The sequence below is a fragment of the Scatophagus argus genome, chromosome 24 (assembly GCF_020382885.2).
Source record: "Scatophagus argus isolate fScaArg1 chromosome 24, fScaArg1.pri, whole genome shotgun sequence".
Classification (NCBI taxonomy): domain Eukaryota; kingdom Metazoa; phylum Chordata; class Actinopteri; family Scatophagidae; genus Scatophagus; species Scatophagus argus.
In genome coordinates this window covers 12795658-12807361 of record NC_058516.1, presented here as the reverse complement: position 1 = coordinate 12807361, position 11704 = coordinate 12795658, and the positions used below count along the sequence as shown (strand labels likewise).

Sequence of the window (11704 nt, the reverse complement as noted above, 5' to 3'; positions counted from 1 at the left end):
GAGGAAAAGGAGAAAACAAAAAAGGACCTCCAGAGTGCCATTGCTGTGACTTTAACAGCTGACATGTGGACCTCGATTAATATGGAGGCTTATCTTGCTGTTACTTGCCACTATGTGGACCAAGATAGCCATGAATTGCATACATCAGTCTTGGGAGTGCAGCATTTCTCACAGAAACACACTGCAGATAACTTGGCCATAGTTAAAAGGAGCCTTATGGAGGAGTGGGGCATAGCGAGCAAGGTCAGGTGTCTTGTCACTGATGCAGCAGCAAATATGATTTCATGTGCTCGCATACTGCAAATACGGCAAACTATTTGTATTGCCCATTCAATCAATTTAATTGTAAAAAAGTCATGTGATCCCATTATAACACTGACAGATATACGCAACAAAACACGGCAAATTGTGACATACTTTAGATCAAGCACCACGGCCAAAGAAAAGCTTGCTCAAATACAGCAACAGCTGGGAACACCAGTGCATAAATTAATAAATGAGGTGCCAACAAGATGGAACAGCACCTACCACATGCTGGAGAGAATGACTGAGCAGAAGGAGGCAGTCTGGGTGTCTTTGGCCTCACTGAGACATGATATTACGCCACTGACTCCTGAAGATTTTGATGTAATTGAAGAGATGCTCAGGGTGCTCTCTCCATTTGAACAAGCGACAAGAGAATTATCTGAGGAAAAAAGAGTCTCGGGGTCCAAGGTAATTCCACTGATGAGAATGATCCACATTGAGCTTCGACATCAAACCTCAACGCTAACAAAACCAGCTGCTCAAGAACTGGCAGAAAATCTTAAAAGGAGGCTAACTGAATCCATCTGCAACATGGAATCACTCAGTGTGATGACACTGGCAACACTCTTGGACCCCAGGTTCAAAACAGTCGGGTTCTTTACTCCACTAAAAGCAACAGAAGCTGTGAAGAGACTGAAAGCGGAGTGTGCCGCTGAAATGAGGAGCCATGAGCCTGACCCAGCGGAAGAAGTGAGTGCTGCACATGGATCAGAACCCAGTTCAGGTATGAAAACACAATCTTTTGTGCATTTATATGTATATTTCCATGGTTTATTGTATTATCACATGACATAATATTTTTTCTACAACATCTGCTAGGGCACAATCTCTGGAGACCTCTTGACATGGAAGTTCAGGAGAATAGGATGAACTGCAATTCTACAGCAGATTCCATTGTTGAAGTACAACGCTACTTGGCGGAAGGAAACACACCCCGAACGCAAGACCCATTACAATACTGGAAGAACAACCGGAAAACATATCCACACTTATATCTCCTAGCTCTCAAATATCTGTGCACGCCATCTTCATCAGTTCCCTGTGAACGTGTGTTTTCGAAGGCTGGGGAACTGGTGTCTAAGAGGAGAAATCGCCTAGGAGCACAGACCCTTCAAAAACTTTTATTCCTCAATAAAAATGTATGAATTAATCCATTTTCAGTGTGTTATTTCATATGATTGAACACTTTGGTTAACAACATTCCATACATAAGCTAAACATTATAATTCCCAATGTTATTACAGATACATTTGCTATATTTTACATATTATTATATTATTATGTCAAGGCTAATGTTGGGTTAACAGCATGCAATTTTTTTTTCCATCTTTTCACTTTGTTTACCTGCAATGATTTTTTATCTACAGCAGAGGTCACTATTGAGTGACCAACACAGTGTCAATACAGTGTCAACACAGTTTGTGTAATGTGTCAATACACTCCTTGAGGTATCATTATCCCATCACTACTGATAAGAACAGATACTACACTTGATCTTAGCCAAAAGGCCGAGAAGCGATGAGCCCCGTCCGCTTTCTGCTGGAGGCCACCTCCCGGGAGAGCGCTGACTTGTCGCGGTGCAGCCATTTGAACTGCGCATATGAATGGCCGTCGCTGGGTAGCCTCTAGCCAAGCGCTCCACGGCTCCGCCCTAAGTCTCGTTAGCAGCATCTCAAATGACGTTCACAGAAGCTGGAGGCTCAGCCGAACAGCAAAGCCTGTCAAAAATTGCTTCAACTCGTTGGTGCTCCTCTCCACGGAAGTCTTTAGTAAAAGGCGAAAGACTTGTGCGCTATGAAGAGAAACCAGAGTAGTGCGGCCCTCTCCTGAGTGGCGGGGAAGACCGCTGTGGTCCCAGCGACTACGGTTATGGTAAGGCACTTGTGGCGTGCCGTGCAGCGGACGCACATATTTGGCGACGTGATTATGATTCCGCCTGTTTCTATCCCGGCTAGCGCCACAAACTCCTATCTCCCGCCCTACGTGAAAGCAAACACCGGCCGCAGAAGAGGCTCTCTCATACCGACTGGCAGTGGGTACATGTATGCAAGATATAAAGGTGACGGCAGAATGTCTCCCTTCAGAACCGGAACCTTTCCTATAAAAGTCAGGCGCCTGGCCTTCCACAGCCCCGGTTTATCATGAGCTAGCGCTAAACGCGCAGTCCAGTTGGCTGTCGCACTCTTCGCACGCTCAAAGCTGACCTCCCAGAATCTTCAGAGGACCTACGCAGATTGAAAAAACCCCTGGCACACCCACCCTCTCTTTCCGCCGCCCACAAAACTTAACTGAGGATTTGGTGAAACGGAGCTTTGCCTCCGCCACTCGGCAAAGATCCTGGGAAACCTCCAACGATCTTAGCAAGCGCGTGTGGCTGTCCAGTAGCAGCGCGGTGTCATCCGCTCACTGGGAGAGCTTGAGCCGTAAGCCTCCACTGCCAGGAACCAAGAAACCTCTCGCACTGGGCTGGTTTAAATCATATTTATCAGATAGATTTCACTTTGTTCACGTTAATGATGTTTCCTCTTCACATTCAAGGGTTAACCTCGGTGTTCCACAGGGTTCAGTGCTTGGGCCGATCCTGTTCACCTTATACATGCTCTCTCTGGGAAATATTATTCAGAAACATGGCATAAACTTTCGTTGTTACGCTGATGACACTCAGCTGCACTTATCCTCAAAGCCTGAAGAAACCGAGCCGTTAGCCAGGCTCCAGGCATGTCTTAAGGACATAAAGGACTGGGTGACCTCCAATTTCTTCTTATTATTAAACTCAGACAAAACTGAGGTCATTGTTCTAGGCCCCAAACATCTTACAACTAGAACAGCTGATAATATTCTCTCTCTGGAGGGCATTACTTTGGCCCCCAGTACGACTGCGAGGAACCTCGGCGTTCTCTTCGATCAGGACGTGTCATTTATCCATCACATTACGCAGATCTCCAAGACCGCCTTCTTTCACCTCCGTAACATTGCTAAGACAAGGAGCGTCCTCTCTCGGAGTGATGCTGAAAAACTTGTCCATGCTTTTGTTACTTCTAGGCTGGACTACTGCAACTCACTATTATCAGGATGTCCAAATGACTCTATTAATAGCCTGCAGCTGATCCAGAATGCAGCAGCTAGAGTTTTGACAGGAATCAGTAAAAGGGATCATATCTCCCCCATCTTAGCTTCTCTTCACTGGCTTCCGGTAAAATTCAGAATAGACTTTAAAATTCTCCTACTTACATATAGATAGATAGATATACTTTATTGGTCCCAGGCTGGGAAACATAAGGCCCTAAATGGACTAGCCCCATCATACCTGCAGGATCTAATAGTGCCATATATTCCCAATAGAACACTCAGATCACAGAGTGCAGGCTTACTTGCAGTTCCCAGAATTCCTAAAAGTGGAATGGGAGGACGAGCCTTTATCTATCAGGCACCCCTGCTGTGGAACCAGTTGCCAATCTGCGTTGGACAGGCGCACACTCTCTCTTTCATCCTCTCTGTCCGACTATCAGAAGGATAGTTCTCTCTTGCAAGCCTGGTCCTGCTCAAGGTTTCTTCCTTTAAAAAGGGAGTTTTTCCTTGCCACTGTCTGCTTGCTCGGGGGTTCAGGCTCTGGGTCTCTGTAAAGCATCTACAGACAATTTTGATAAATAAATTGAAATTGAAATTAGAGAATCAGTTCCCCATTTCTACATTAAAATCGGCCCTTGCGGAAACCTGTGCAAACCTACTGGCTCCAAAGCGCGGCTCCGCAAGCCGAAAAACCTCTCAACGTTCTGCGGAAGCCTGTCATTTTGCAATCAGTCTTTGCTTTTGGACAAGGCAGGAGAAAGGTGCACCGTTCCCGGCAGCGCTGCAACACCGGGTCAATGCGTGGAGCGAACGGAGCAAGCCCCTTTTTCGGCTCCCAGTGCTAAAAATCCATTTAATATGCTGTCCCCTTATAGAGGACGTATCAGATATTAAACTGATAAGAACAGATACTACACTTGATCTTAGCCAAAAGGCCGAGAAGCGATGAGCCCCGTCCGCTTTCTGCTGGAGGCCACCTCCCGGGAGAGCGCTGACTTGTCGCGGTGCAGCCATTTGAACTGCGCATATGAATGGCCGTCGCTGGGTAGCCTCTAGCCAAGCGCTCCACGGCTCCGCCCTAAGTCTCGTTAGCAGCATCTCAAATGACGTTCACAGAAGCTGGAGGCTCAGCCGAACAGCAAAGCCTGTCAAAAATTGCTTCAACTCGTTGGTGCTCCTCTCCACGGAAGTCTTTAGTAAAAGGCGAAAGACTTGTGCGCTATGAAGAGAAACCAGAGTAGTGCGGCCCTCTCCTGAGTGGCGGGGAAGACCGCTGTGGTCCCAGCGACTACGGTTATGGTAAGGCACTTGTGGCGTGCCGTGCAGCGGACGCACATATTTGGCGACGTGATTATGATTCCGCCTGTTTCTATCCCGGCTAGCGCCACAAACTCCTATCTCCCGCCCCACGTGAAAGCAAACACCGGCCGCAGAAGAGGCTCTCTCATACCGACTGGCAGTGGGTACGTGTATGCAAGATATAAAGGTGACGGCAGAATGTCTCCCTTCAGAACCGGAACCTTTCCTATAAAAGTCAGGCGCCTGGCCTTCCACAGCCCCGGTTTATCATGAGCTAGCGCTAAACGCGCAGTCCAGTTGGCTGTCGCACTCTTCGCACGCTCAAAGCTGACCTCCCAGAATCTTCAGAGGACCTACGCAGATTGAAAAAACCCCTGGCACACCCACCCTCTCTTTCCGCCGCCCACAAAACTTAACTGAGGATTTGGTGAAACGGAGCTTTGCCTCCGCCACTCGGCAAAGATCCTGGGAAACCTCCAACGATCTTAGCAAGCGCGTGTGGCTGTCCAGTAGCAGCGCGGTGTCATCCGCTCACTGGGAGAGCTTGAGCCGTAAGCCTCCACTGCCAGGAACCAAGAAACCTCTCGCACTGGGCTGGTTTAAATCATATTTATCAGATAGATTTCACTTTGTTCACGTTAATGATGTTTCCTCTTCACATTCAAGGGTTAACCTCGGTGTTCCACAGGGTTCAGTGCTTGGGCCGATCCTGTTCACCTTATACATGCTCTCTCTGGGAAATATTATTCAGAAACATGGCATAAACTTTCGTTGTTACGCTGATGACACTCAGCTGCACTTATCCTCAAAGCCTGAAGAAACCGAGCCGTTAGCCAGGCTCCAGGCATGTCTTAAGGACATAAAGGACTGGGTGACCTCCAATTTCTTCTTATTATTAAACTCAGACAAAACTGAGGTCATTGTTCTAGGCCCCAAACATCTTACAACTAGAACAGCTGATAATATTCTCTCTCTGGACGGCATTACTTTGGCCCCCAGTACGACTGCGAGGAACCTCGGCGTTCTCTTCGATCAGGACGTGTCATTTATCCATCACATTACGCAGATCTCCAAGACCGCCTTCTTTCACCTCCGTAATATTGCTAAGACAAGGAGCGTCCTCTCTCGGAGTGATGCTGAAAAACTTGTCCATGCTTTTGTTACTTCTAGGCTGGACTACTGCAACTCACTATTATCAGGATGTCCAAATGACTCTATTAATAGCCTGCAGCTGATCCAGAATGCAGCAGCTAGAGTTTTGACAGGAATCAGTAAAAGGGATCATATCTCCCCCATCTTAGCTTCTCTTCACTGGCTTCCGGTAAAATTCAGAATAGACTTTAAAATTCTCCTACTTACATATAGATAGATAGATATACTTTATTGGTCCCAGGCTGGGAAACATAAGGCCCTAAATGGACTAGCCCCATCATACCTGCAGGATCTAATAGTGCCATATATTCCCAATAGAACACTCAGATCACAGAGTGCAGGCTTACTTGCAGTTCCCAGAATTCCTAAAAGTGGAATGGGAGGACGAGCCTTTATCTAATCAGGCACCCCTGCTGTGGAACCAGTTGCCAATCTGCGTTCGACAGGCGCACACTCTCTCTTTCATCCTCTCTGTCCGACTATCAGAAGGATAGTTCTCTCTTGCAAGCCTGGTCCTGCTCAAGGTTTCTTCCTTTAAAAAGGGAGTTTTTCCTTGCCACTGTCTGCTTGCTCGGGGGTTCAGGCTCCGGGTCTCTGTAAAGCATCTACAGACAATTTTGATAAATAAATTGAAATTGAAATTAGAGAATCAGTTCCCCATTTCTACATTAAAATCGGCCCTTGCGGAAACCTGTGCAAACCTACTGGCTCCAAAGCGCGGCTCCGCAAGCCGAAAAACCTCTCAACGTTCTGCGGAAGCCTGTCATTTTGCAATCAGTCTTTGCTTTTGGACAAGGCAGGAGAAAGGTGCACCGTTCCCGGCAGCGCTGCAACACCGGGTCAATGCGTGGAGCGAACGGAGCAAGCCCCTTTTTCGGCTCCCAGTGCTAAAAATCCATTTAATATGCTGTCCCCTTATAGAGGACGTATCAGATATTAAACTGATAAGAACAGATACTACACTTGATCTTAGCCAAAAGGCCGAGAAGCGATGAGCCCCGTCCGCTTTCTGCTGGAGGCCACCTCCCGGGAGAGCGCTGACTTGTCGCGGTGCAGCCATTTGAACTGCGCATATGAATGGCCGTCGCTGGGTAGCCTCTAGCCAAGCGCTCCACGGCTCCGCCCTAAGTCTCGTTAGCAGCATCTCAAATGACGTTCACAGAAGCTGGAGGCTCAGCCGAACAGCAAAGCCTGTCAAAAATTGCTTCAACTCGTTGGTGCTCCTCTCCACGGAAGTCTTTAGTAAAAGGCGAAAGACTTGTGCGCTATGAAGAGAAACCAGAGTAGTGCGGCCCTCTCCTGAGTGGCGGGGAAGACCGCTGTGGTCCCAGCGACTACGGTTATGGTAAGGCACTTGTGGCGTGCCGTGCAGCGGACGCACATATTTGGCGACGTGATTATGATTCCGCCTGTTTCTATCCCGGCTAGCGCCACAAACTCCTATCTCCCGCCCCACGTGAAAGCAAACACCGGCCGCAGAAGAGGCTCTCTCATACCGACTGGCAGTGGGTACGTGTATGCAAGATATAAAGGTGACGGCAGAATGTCTCCCTTCAGAACCGGAACCTTTCCTATAAAAGTCAGGCGCCTGGCCTTCCACAGCCCCGGTTTATCATGAGCTAGCGCTAAACGCGCAGTCCAGTTGGCTGTCGCACTCTTCGCACGCTCAAAGCTGACCTCCCAGAATCTTCAGAGGACCTACGCAGATTGAAAAAACCCCTGGCACACCCACCCTCTCTTTCCGCCGCCCACAAAACTTAACTGAGGATTTGGTGAAACGGAGCTTTGCCTCCGCCACTCGGCAAAGATCCTGGGAAACCTCCAACGATCTTAGCAAGCGCGTGTGGCTGTCCAGTAGCAGCGCGGTGTCATCCGCTCACTGGGAGAGCTTGAGCCGTAAGCCTCCACTGCCAGGAACCAAGAAACCTCTCGCACTGGGCTGGTTTAAATCATATTTATCAGATAGATTTCACTTTGTTCACGTTAATGATGTTTCCTCTTCACATTCAAGGGTTAACCTCGGTGTTCCACAGGGTTCAGTGCTTGGGCCGATCCTGTTCACCTTATACATGCTCTCTCTAGGAAATATTATTCAGAAACATGGCATAAACTTTCGTTGTTACGCTGATGACACTCAGCTGCACTTATCCTCAAAGCCTGAAGAAACCGAGCCGTTAGCCAGGCTCCAGGCATGTCTTAAGGACATAAAGGACTGGGTGACCTCCAATTTCTTCTTATTATTAAACTCAGACAAAACTGAGGTCATTGTTCTAGGCCCCAAACATCTTACAACTAGAACAGCTGATAATATTCTCTCTCTGGAGGGCATTACTTTGGCCCCCAGTACGACTGCGAGGAACCTCGGCGTTCTCTTCGATCAGGACGTGTCATTTATCCATCACATTACGCAGATCTCCAAGACCGCCTTCTTTCACCTCCGTAACATTGCTAAGACAAGGAGCGTCCTCTCTCGGAGTGATGCTGAAAAACTTGTCCATGCTTTTGTTACTTCTAGGCTGGACTACTGCAACTCACTATTATCAGGATGTCCAAATGACTCTATTAATAGCCTGCAGCTGATCCAGAATGCAGCAGCTAGAGTTTTGACAGGAATCAGTAAAAGGGATCATATCTCCCCCATCTTAGCTTCTCTTCACTGGCTTCCGGTAAAATTCAGAATAGACTTTAAAATTCTCCTACTTACATATAGATAGATAGATATACTTTATTGGTCCCAGGCTGGGAAACATAAGGCCCTAAATGGACTAGCCCCATCATACCTGCAGGATCTAATAGTGCCATATATTCCCAATAGAACACTCAGATCACAGAGTGCAGGCTTACTTGCAGTTCCCAGAATTCCTAAAAATATTCCATCTTAAGCACTTGAAGCAATATTAGCTTGTTGCATTTCATTTCTGGAAAAGACCATGAAACAATATAGTCAATCTGGAACTAGCTTCTGAGTGGTTAAAAGCCTGTTGTCCCTCCCCTTCCAATTGGTGATTCTAAATCAAAAAAACACAGATTAAATAACCTTTTCAGTGTCATCTGGTGTCTGCTTTTAGTAATTGCACAACACCAAAAAGAAGATTCCAAGCGGGGTATTCTGACCCGTTAAAAGATTTGGAAGAATCCAAAACCACTGCATTCTTCCACTTTGGGTTTTCTGGCCAATGTTAAAAATTCCAAAAAGGGCAAACACTCCCTTAACCACTTTAAGTGTGTTAGATTAACATATTGGAAGTGGAGAGACAGATTGGAATTAGAACCATACCACATAAGTATTTGTGTTTCCTCATTGTTCCAGGAGTGAATTGCAAGTAGGTAACAGTGCTTCAAGTGAAAAATTGGACTACTTTTGGGATGTCCGATCCACAGATTTGGAGGGTCAAAATGCAGTCAACAGTCAGAAACATAATCAGCAAGATAAGTCCCTGTCAGTGGCATGATTACGTCTCAGCTAAAGCTATTCAATAGGTCCATCCATCCATTTCCTGTACCGCTTATCCTTCTGTGTCGCAGAGCGAGCCTATTCCAGCTAACTACAGGCGAGAGGCGGGGTACACCCTGGACTGGTTGCCAGTTATTTGCAGGGCTGACACGCAAAGACAGACAACCACATACTCTCACACTCACACCTAGGGGAAATGTAGAGTAGCCAATTAATCTAATGGGCATGTTTTTGGGATTGTGGGAGGAAGTCGTAGTACCCGGAGAAAACCCACGCAGGCACTTGGAGAACATGCAATCTCCACACAGAAGGGCTCGAACCTGGAACCCTCTTGCTATGAGGCGACAGTGCTAACCACTACACCACCATGCCGTCCTAATCAATAGGTCATTGCAAAAAATAAATAAATAAGTAAAGAAAAAACAATAAAAATAAAAATACATTCCCAAATTTCAAGTTCCACAGCACATGGTGCATTGCCATAAGGCTGTCCCAACGTCACTCACCTCCACCCCCTCACCATCACCAAAAGGGATGTCCACAAGCTCTTCATGTGGCTGAAATTAAGGAAAGCCCCAGGACTTGATGGCGTCTCCCAAGCCACGCTAAGGCACTATGAAACTCAGCTTGCTCCGGTGTTCACATCCAGCTGGCTGCGTGGTACACAGACGTTCTGCACACAACAGTCCCACGGAGAAGGTGCCCTTTTGCAAGGCGGCAGTCATTAAAGTGTGTGGAGAGTACAAGAGTACAATTTTAGTTTCAGAATTGACTAGTTTAATCCCATTTTGTAGGTCTGTCCCTTACAAGAACAAGCATGCTGACGTGACATGAGAAAGTACTAATGATAGTACTAGCCTACTGATGTTGGTGAAGGTTCTCAGTCATCGAGGTCATGGTCTGTGTAGTAAATTTTTAGGGCATCTGGAGTTAGGGTTCTTAAAGACGTTTAGCCTCTCATCCAAGAACCTTCTTCAGTTCTGAAGTTCAGTGTGCGTGTGACTCCTAATGACTTTGAGGTTAATAAAAACTGGAGGAAGAAAGTAAAGACAAGAAAGAGAGATAGTGAGGCTGTAGCTGTGAAACGGATGGATTTATAGTGTTTTGAAAAAAAAAACCTTTCAGAATCAGCATCAGAATCAGAAGGGAAATTCTTTTTCGTACAGACATTGCACCTGCAGTTTTCCCGACCAAGAAAGACAAGTGAAAGATATAAAAATAGGATAAACAACAGATAAGTATAAATCTAAAAATACAGTTATTTACATGTGTTAAAAATCTAAAAATATAGGTATTTACATGTGTAAAACATATACATTGTATATATAAAAGTATGTGCGTCCGTCACAGTGCAGAGTTTAACAGTTTGATGGCAACAGGCAGGAATGATTTCCTGTGTCGCTCTGTGGTGCATCATGGGAGTAAGAGTCTGTTGCTGAACGAGCTCCTGTAGTTGATCAGCACTTTGTGGAGAGGGTGAGAGGGAAAGTCCAGTATAGTCCTTATTTTGGACAACATCCTCCTCTCAGACACCACTGTCAGAGAGTCCAGTTCCTCTCCCACAACATGGCTGGCCTTCTTAATGACTCTATTGAGTTGATTAGTGTCCCTCACCCTCAGGCAGCTGCCCCAGCAGGCAACAGCATATGTGATGGCACTGGACACCACCGACTCATAGAACATCCTCAGCATCGTCCTGCAGATGGTGAAGGACCTCAGCCGCCTCAGAAAATAGAGGGCCTTTTCTGCAGACAAGTTATGGGCAGACGCTTTACGAGAAGCTCATAGCAGGTGGAGAGGTGGATCAGGTTGTGAACTGATCTGACCTGCCCGGTGGGGGGAGGGGGGAAGAGCTGTAACAATCCCTTATGTTAGCATACAGCAGGTCTATTGTTGTCAAGTTATTTAGATATTTTGCTTCAATTTCTGCCCAAACTTGAAAAAGGACACAGTGGACAACTCTATTTCTTCCTTTTGCTTTATTTAGATTCAGCTTGGAGGGTCAAATCAGGTTGATAACCTTAAACATAAATAACAGGACAGAATATTTTAAATCAAATCCACCAACTCTGCACAGTTCATTTAAATCAAAATTACTAATTAATACATATAAATAAGATTTTTTTTCTTTTAAGATCAAATCAAACAATCACTCATGATTAAATTAAATTATTAAAGATACGTACATGTGCCAAACAAATAATCTTTGAATTCATACCAACAGCATCTCCATGCTCTCTCCAAATTGAAGCAGGCTTTGTTCCTCAATTTGCGTAATCCAATGCACCTGCATCACCTACCTCACCTTCTCTCTTCCTCTTGAGAATTCAAGATTTAAGATGGATGCACTCCTCTGCTTACTGCCCTCTTCAGTGCTATAACAGAATTCACCCATCCTCTTCTGGCTCTCCTTTTCTGTCTCCT

The 11704-nt window shown here is 46.2% G+C and overlaps 5 non-coding genes and 1 pseudogene across 5 annotated transcripts; all 6 read right to left on the bottom strand.

Moving 5' to 3' along the window:
• Window positions 1–1707: 1707 nt before the first annotated feature.
• LOC124055862 lies at window positions 1708–1826 on the bottom strand (annotated as a pseudogene).
• Window positions 1827–2007: 181 nt separating this feature from the next.
• LOC124055865 lies at window positions 2008–2120 on the bottom strand. The gene has a single exon (XR_006842853.1). It is a non-coding gene; the product is annotated as a U5 spliceosomal RNA (small nuclear RNA).
• A 2011-nt stretch (window positions 2121–4131) lies between these two features.
• LOC124055860 lies at window positions 4132–4322 on the bottom strand. The gene has a single exon (XR_006842849.1). It is a non-coding gene; the product is annotated as a U2 spliceosomal RNA (small nuclear RNA).
• A 181-nt stretch (window positions 4323–4503) lies between these two features.
• On the bottom strand, window positions 4504–4616 carry LOC124055864. Its single transcript, XR_006842852.1, has one exon. It is a non-coding gene; the product is annotated as a U5 spliceosomal RNA (small nuclear RNA).
• A 2012-nt stretch (window positions 4617–6628) lies between these two features.
• Window positions 6629–6819, bottom strand: LOC124055858. Its single transcript, XR_006842847.1, has one exon. It is a non-coding gene; the product is annotated as a U2 spliceosomal RNA (small nuclear RNA).
• Window positions 6820–7000: 181 nt separating this feature from the next.
• Window positions 7001–7113, bottom strand: LOC124055863. Its single transcript, XR_006842851.1, has one exon. It is a non-coding gene; the product is annotated as a U5 spliceosomal RNA (small nuclear RNA).
• Between the last annotated feature and the right edge of the window lie 4591 nt (window positions 7114–11704).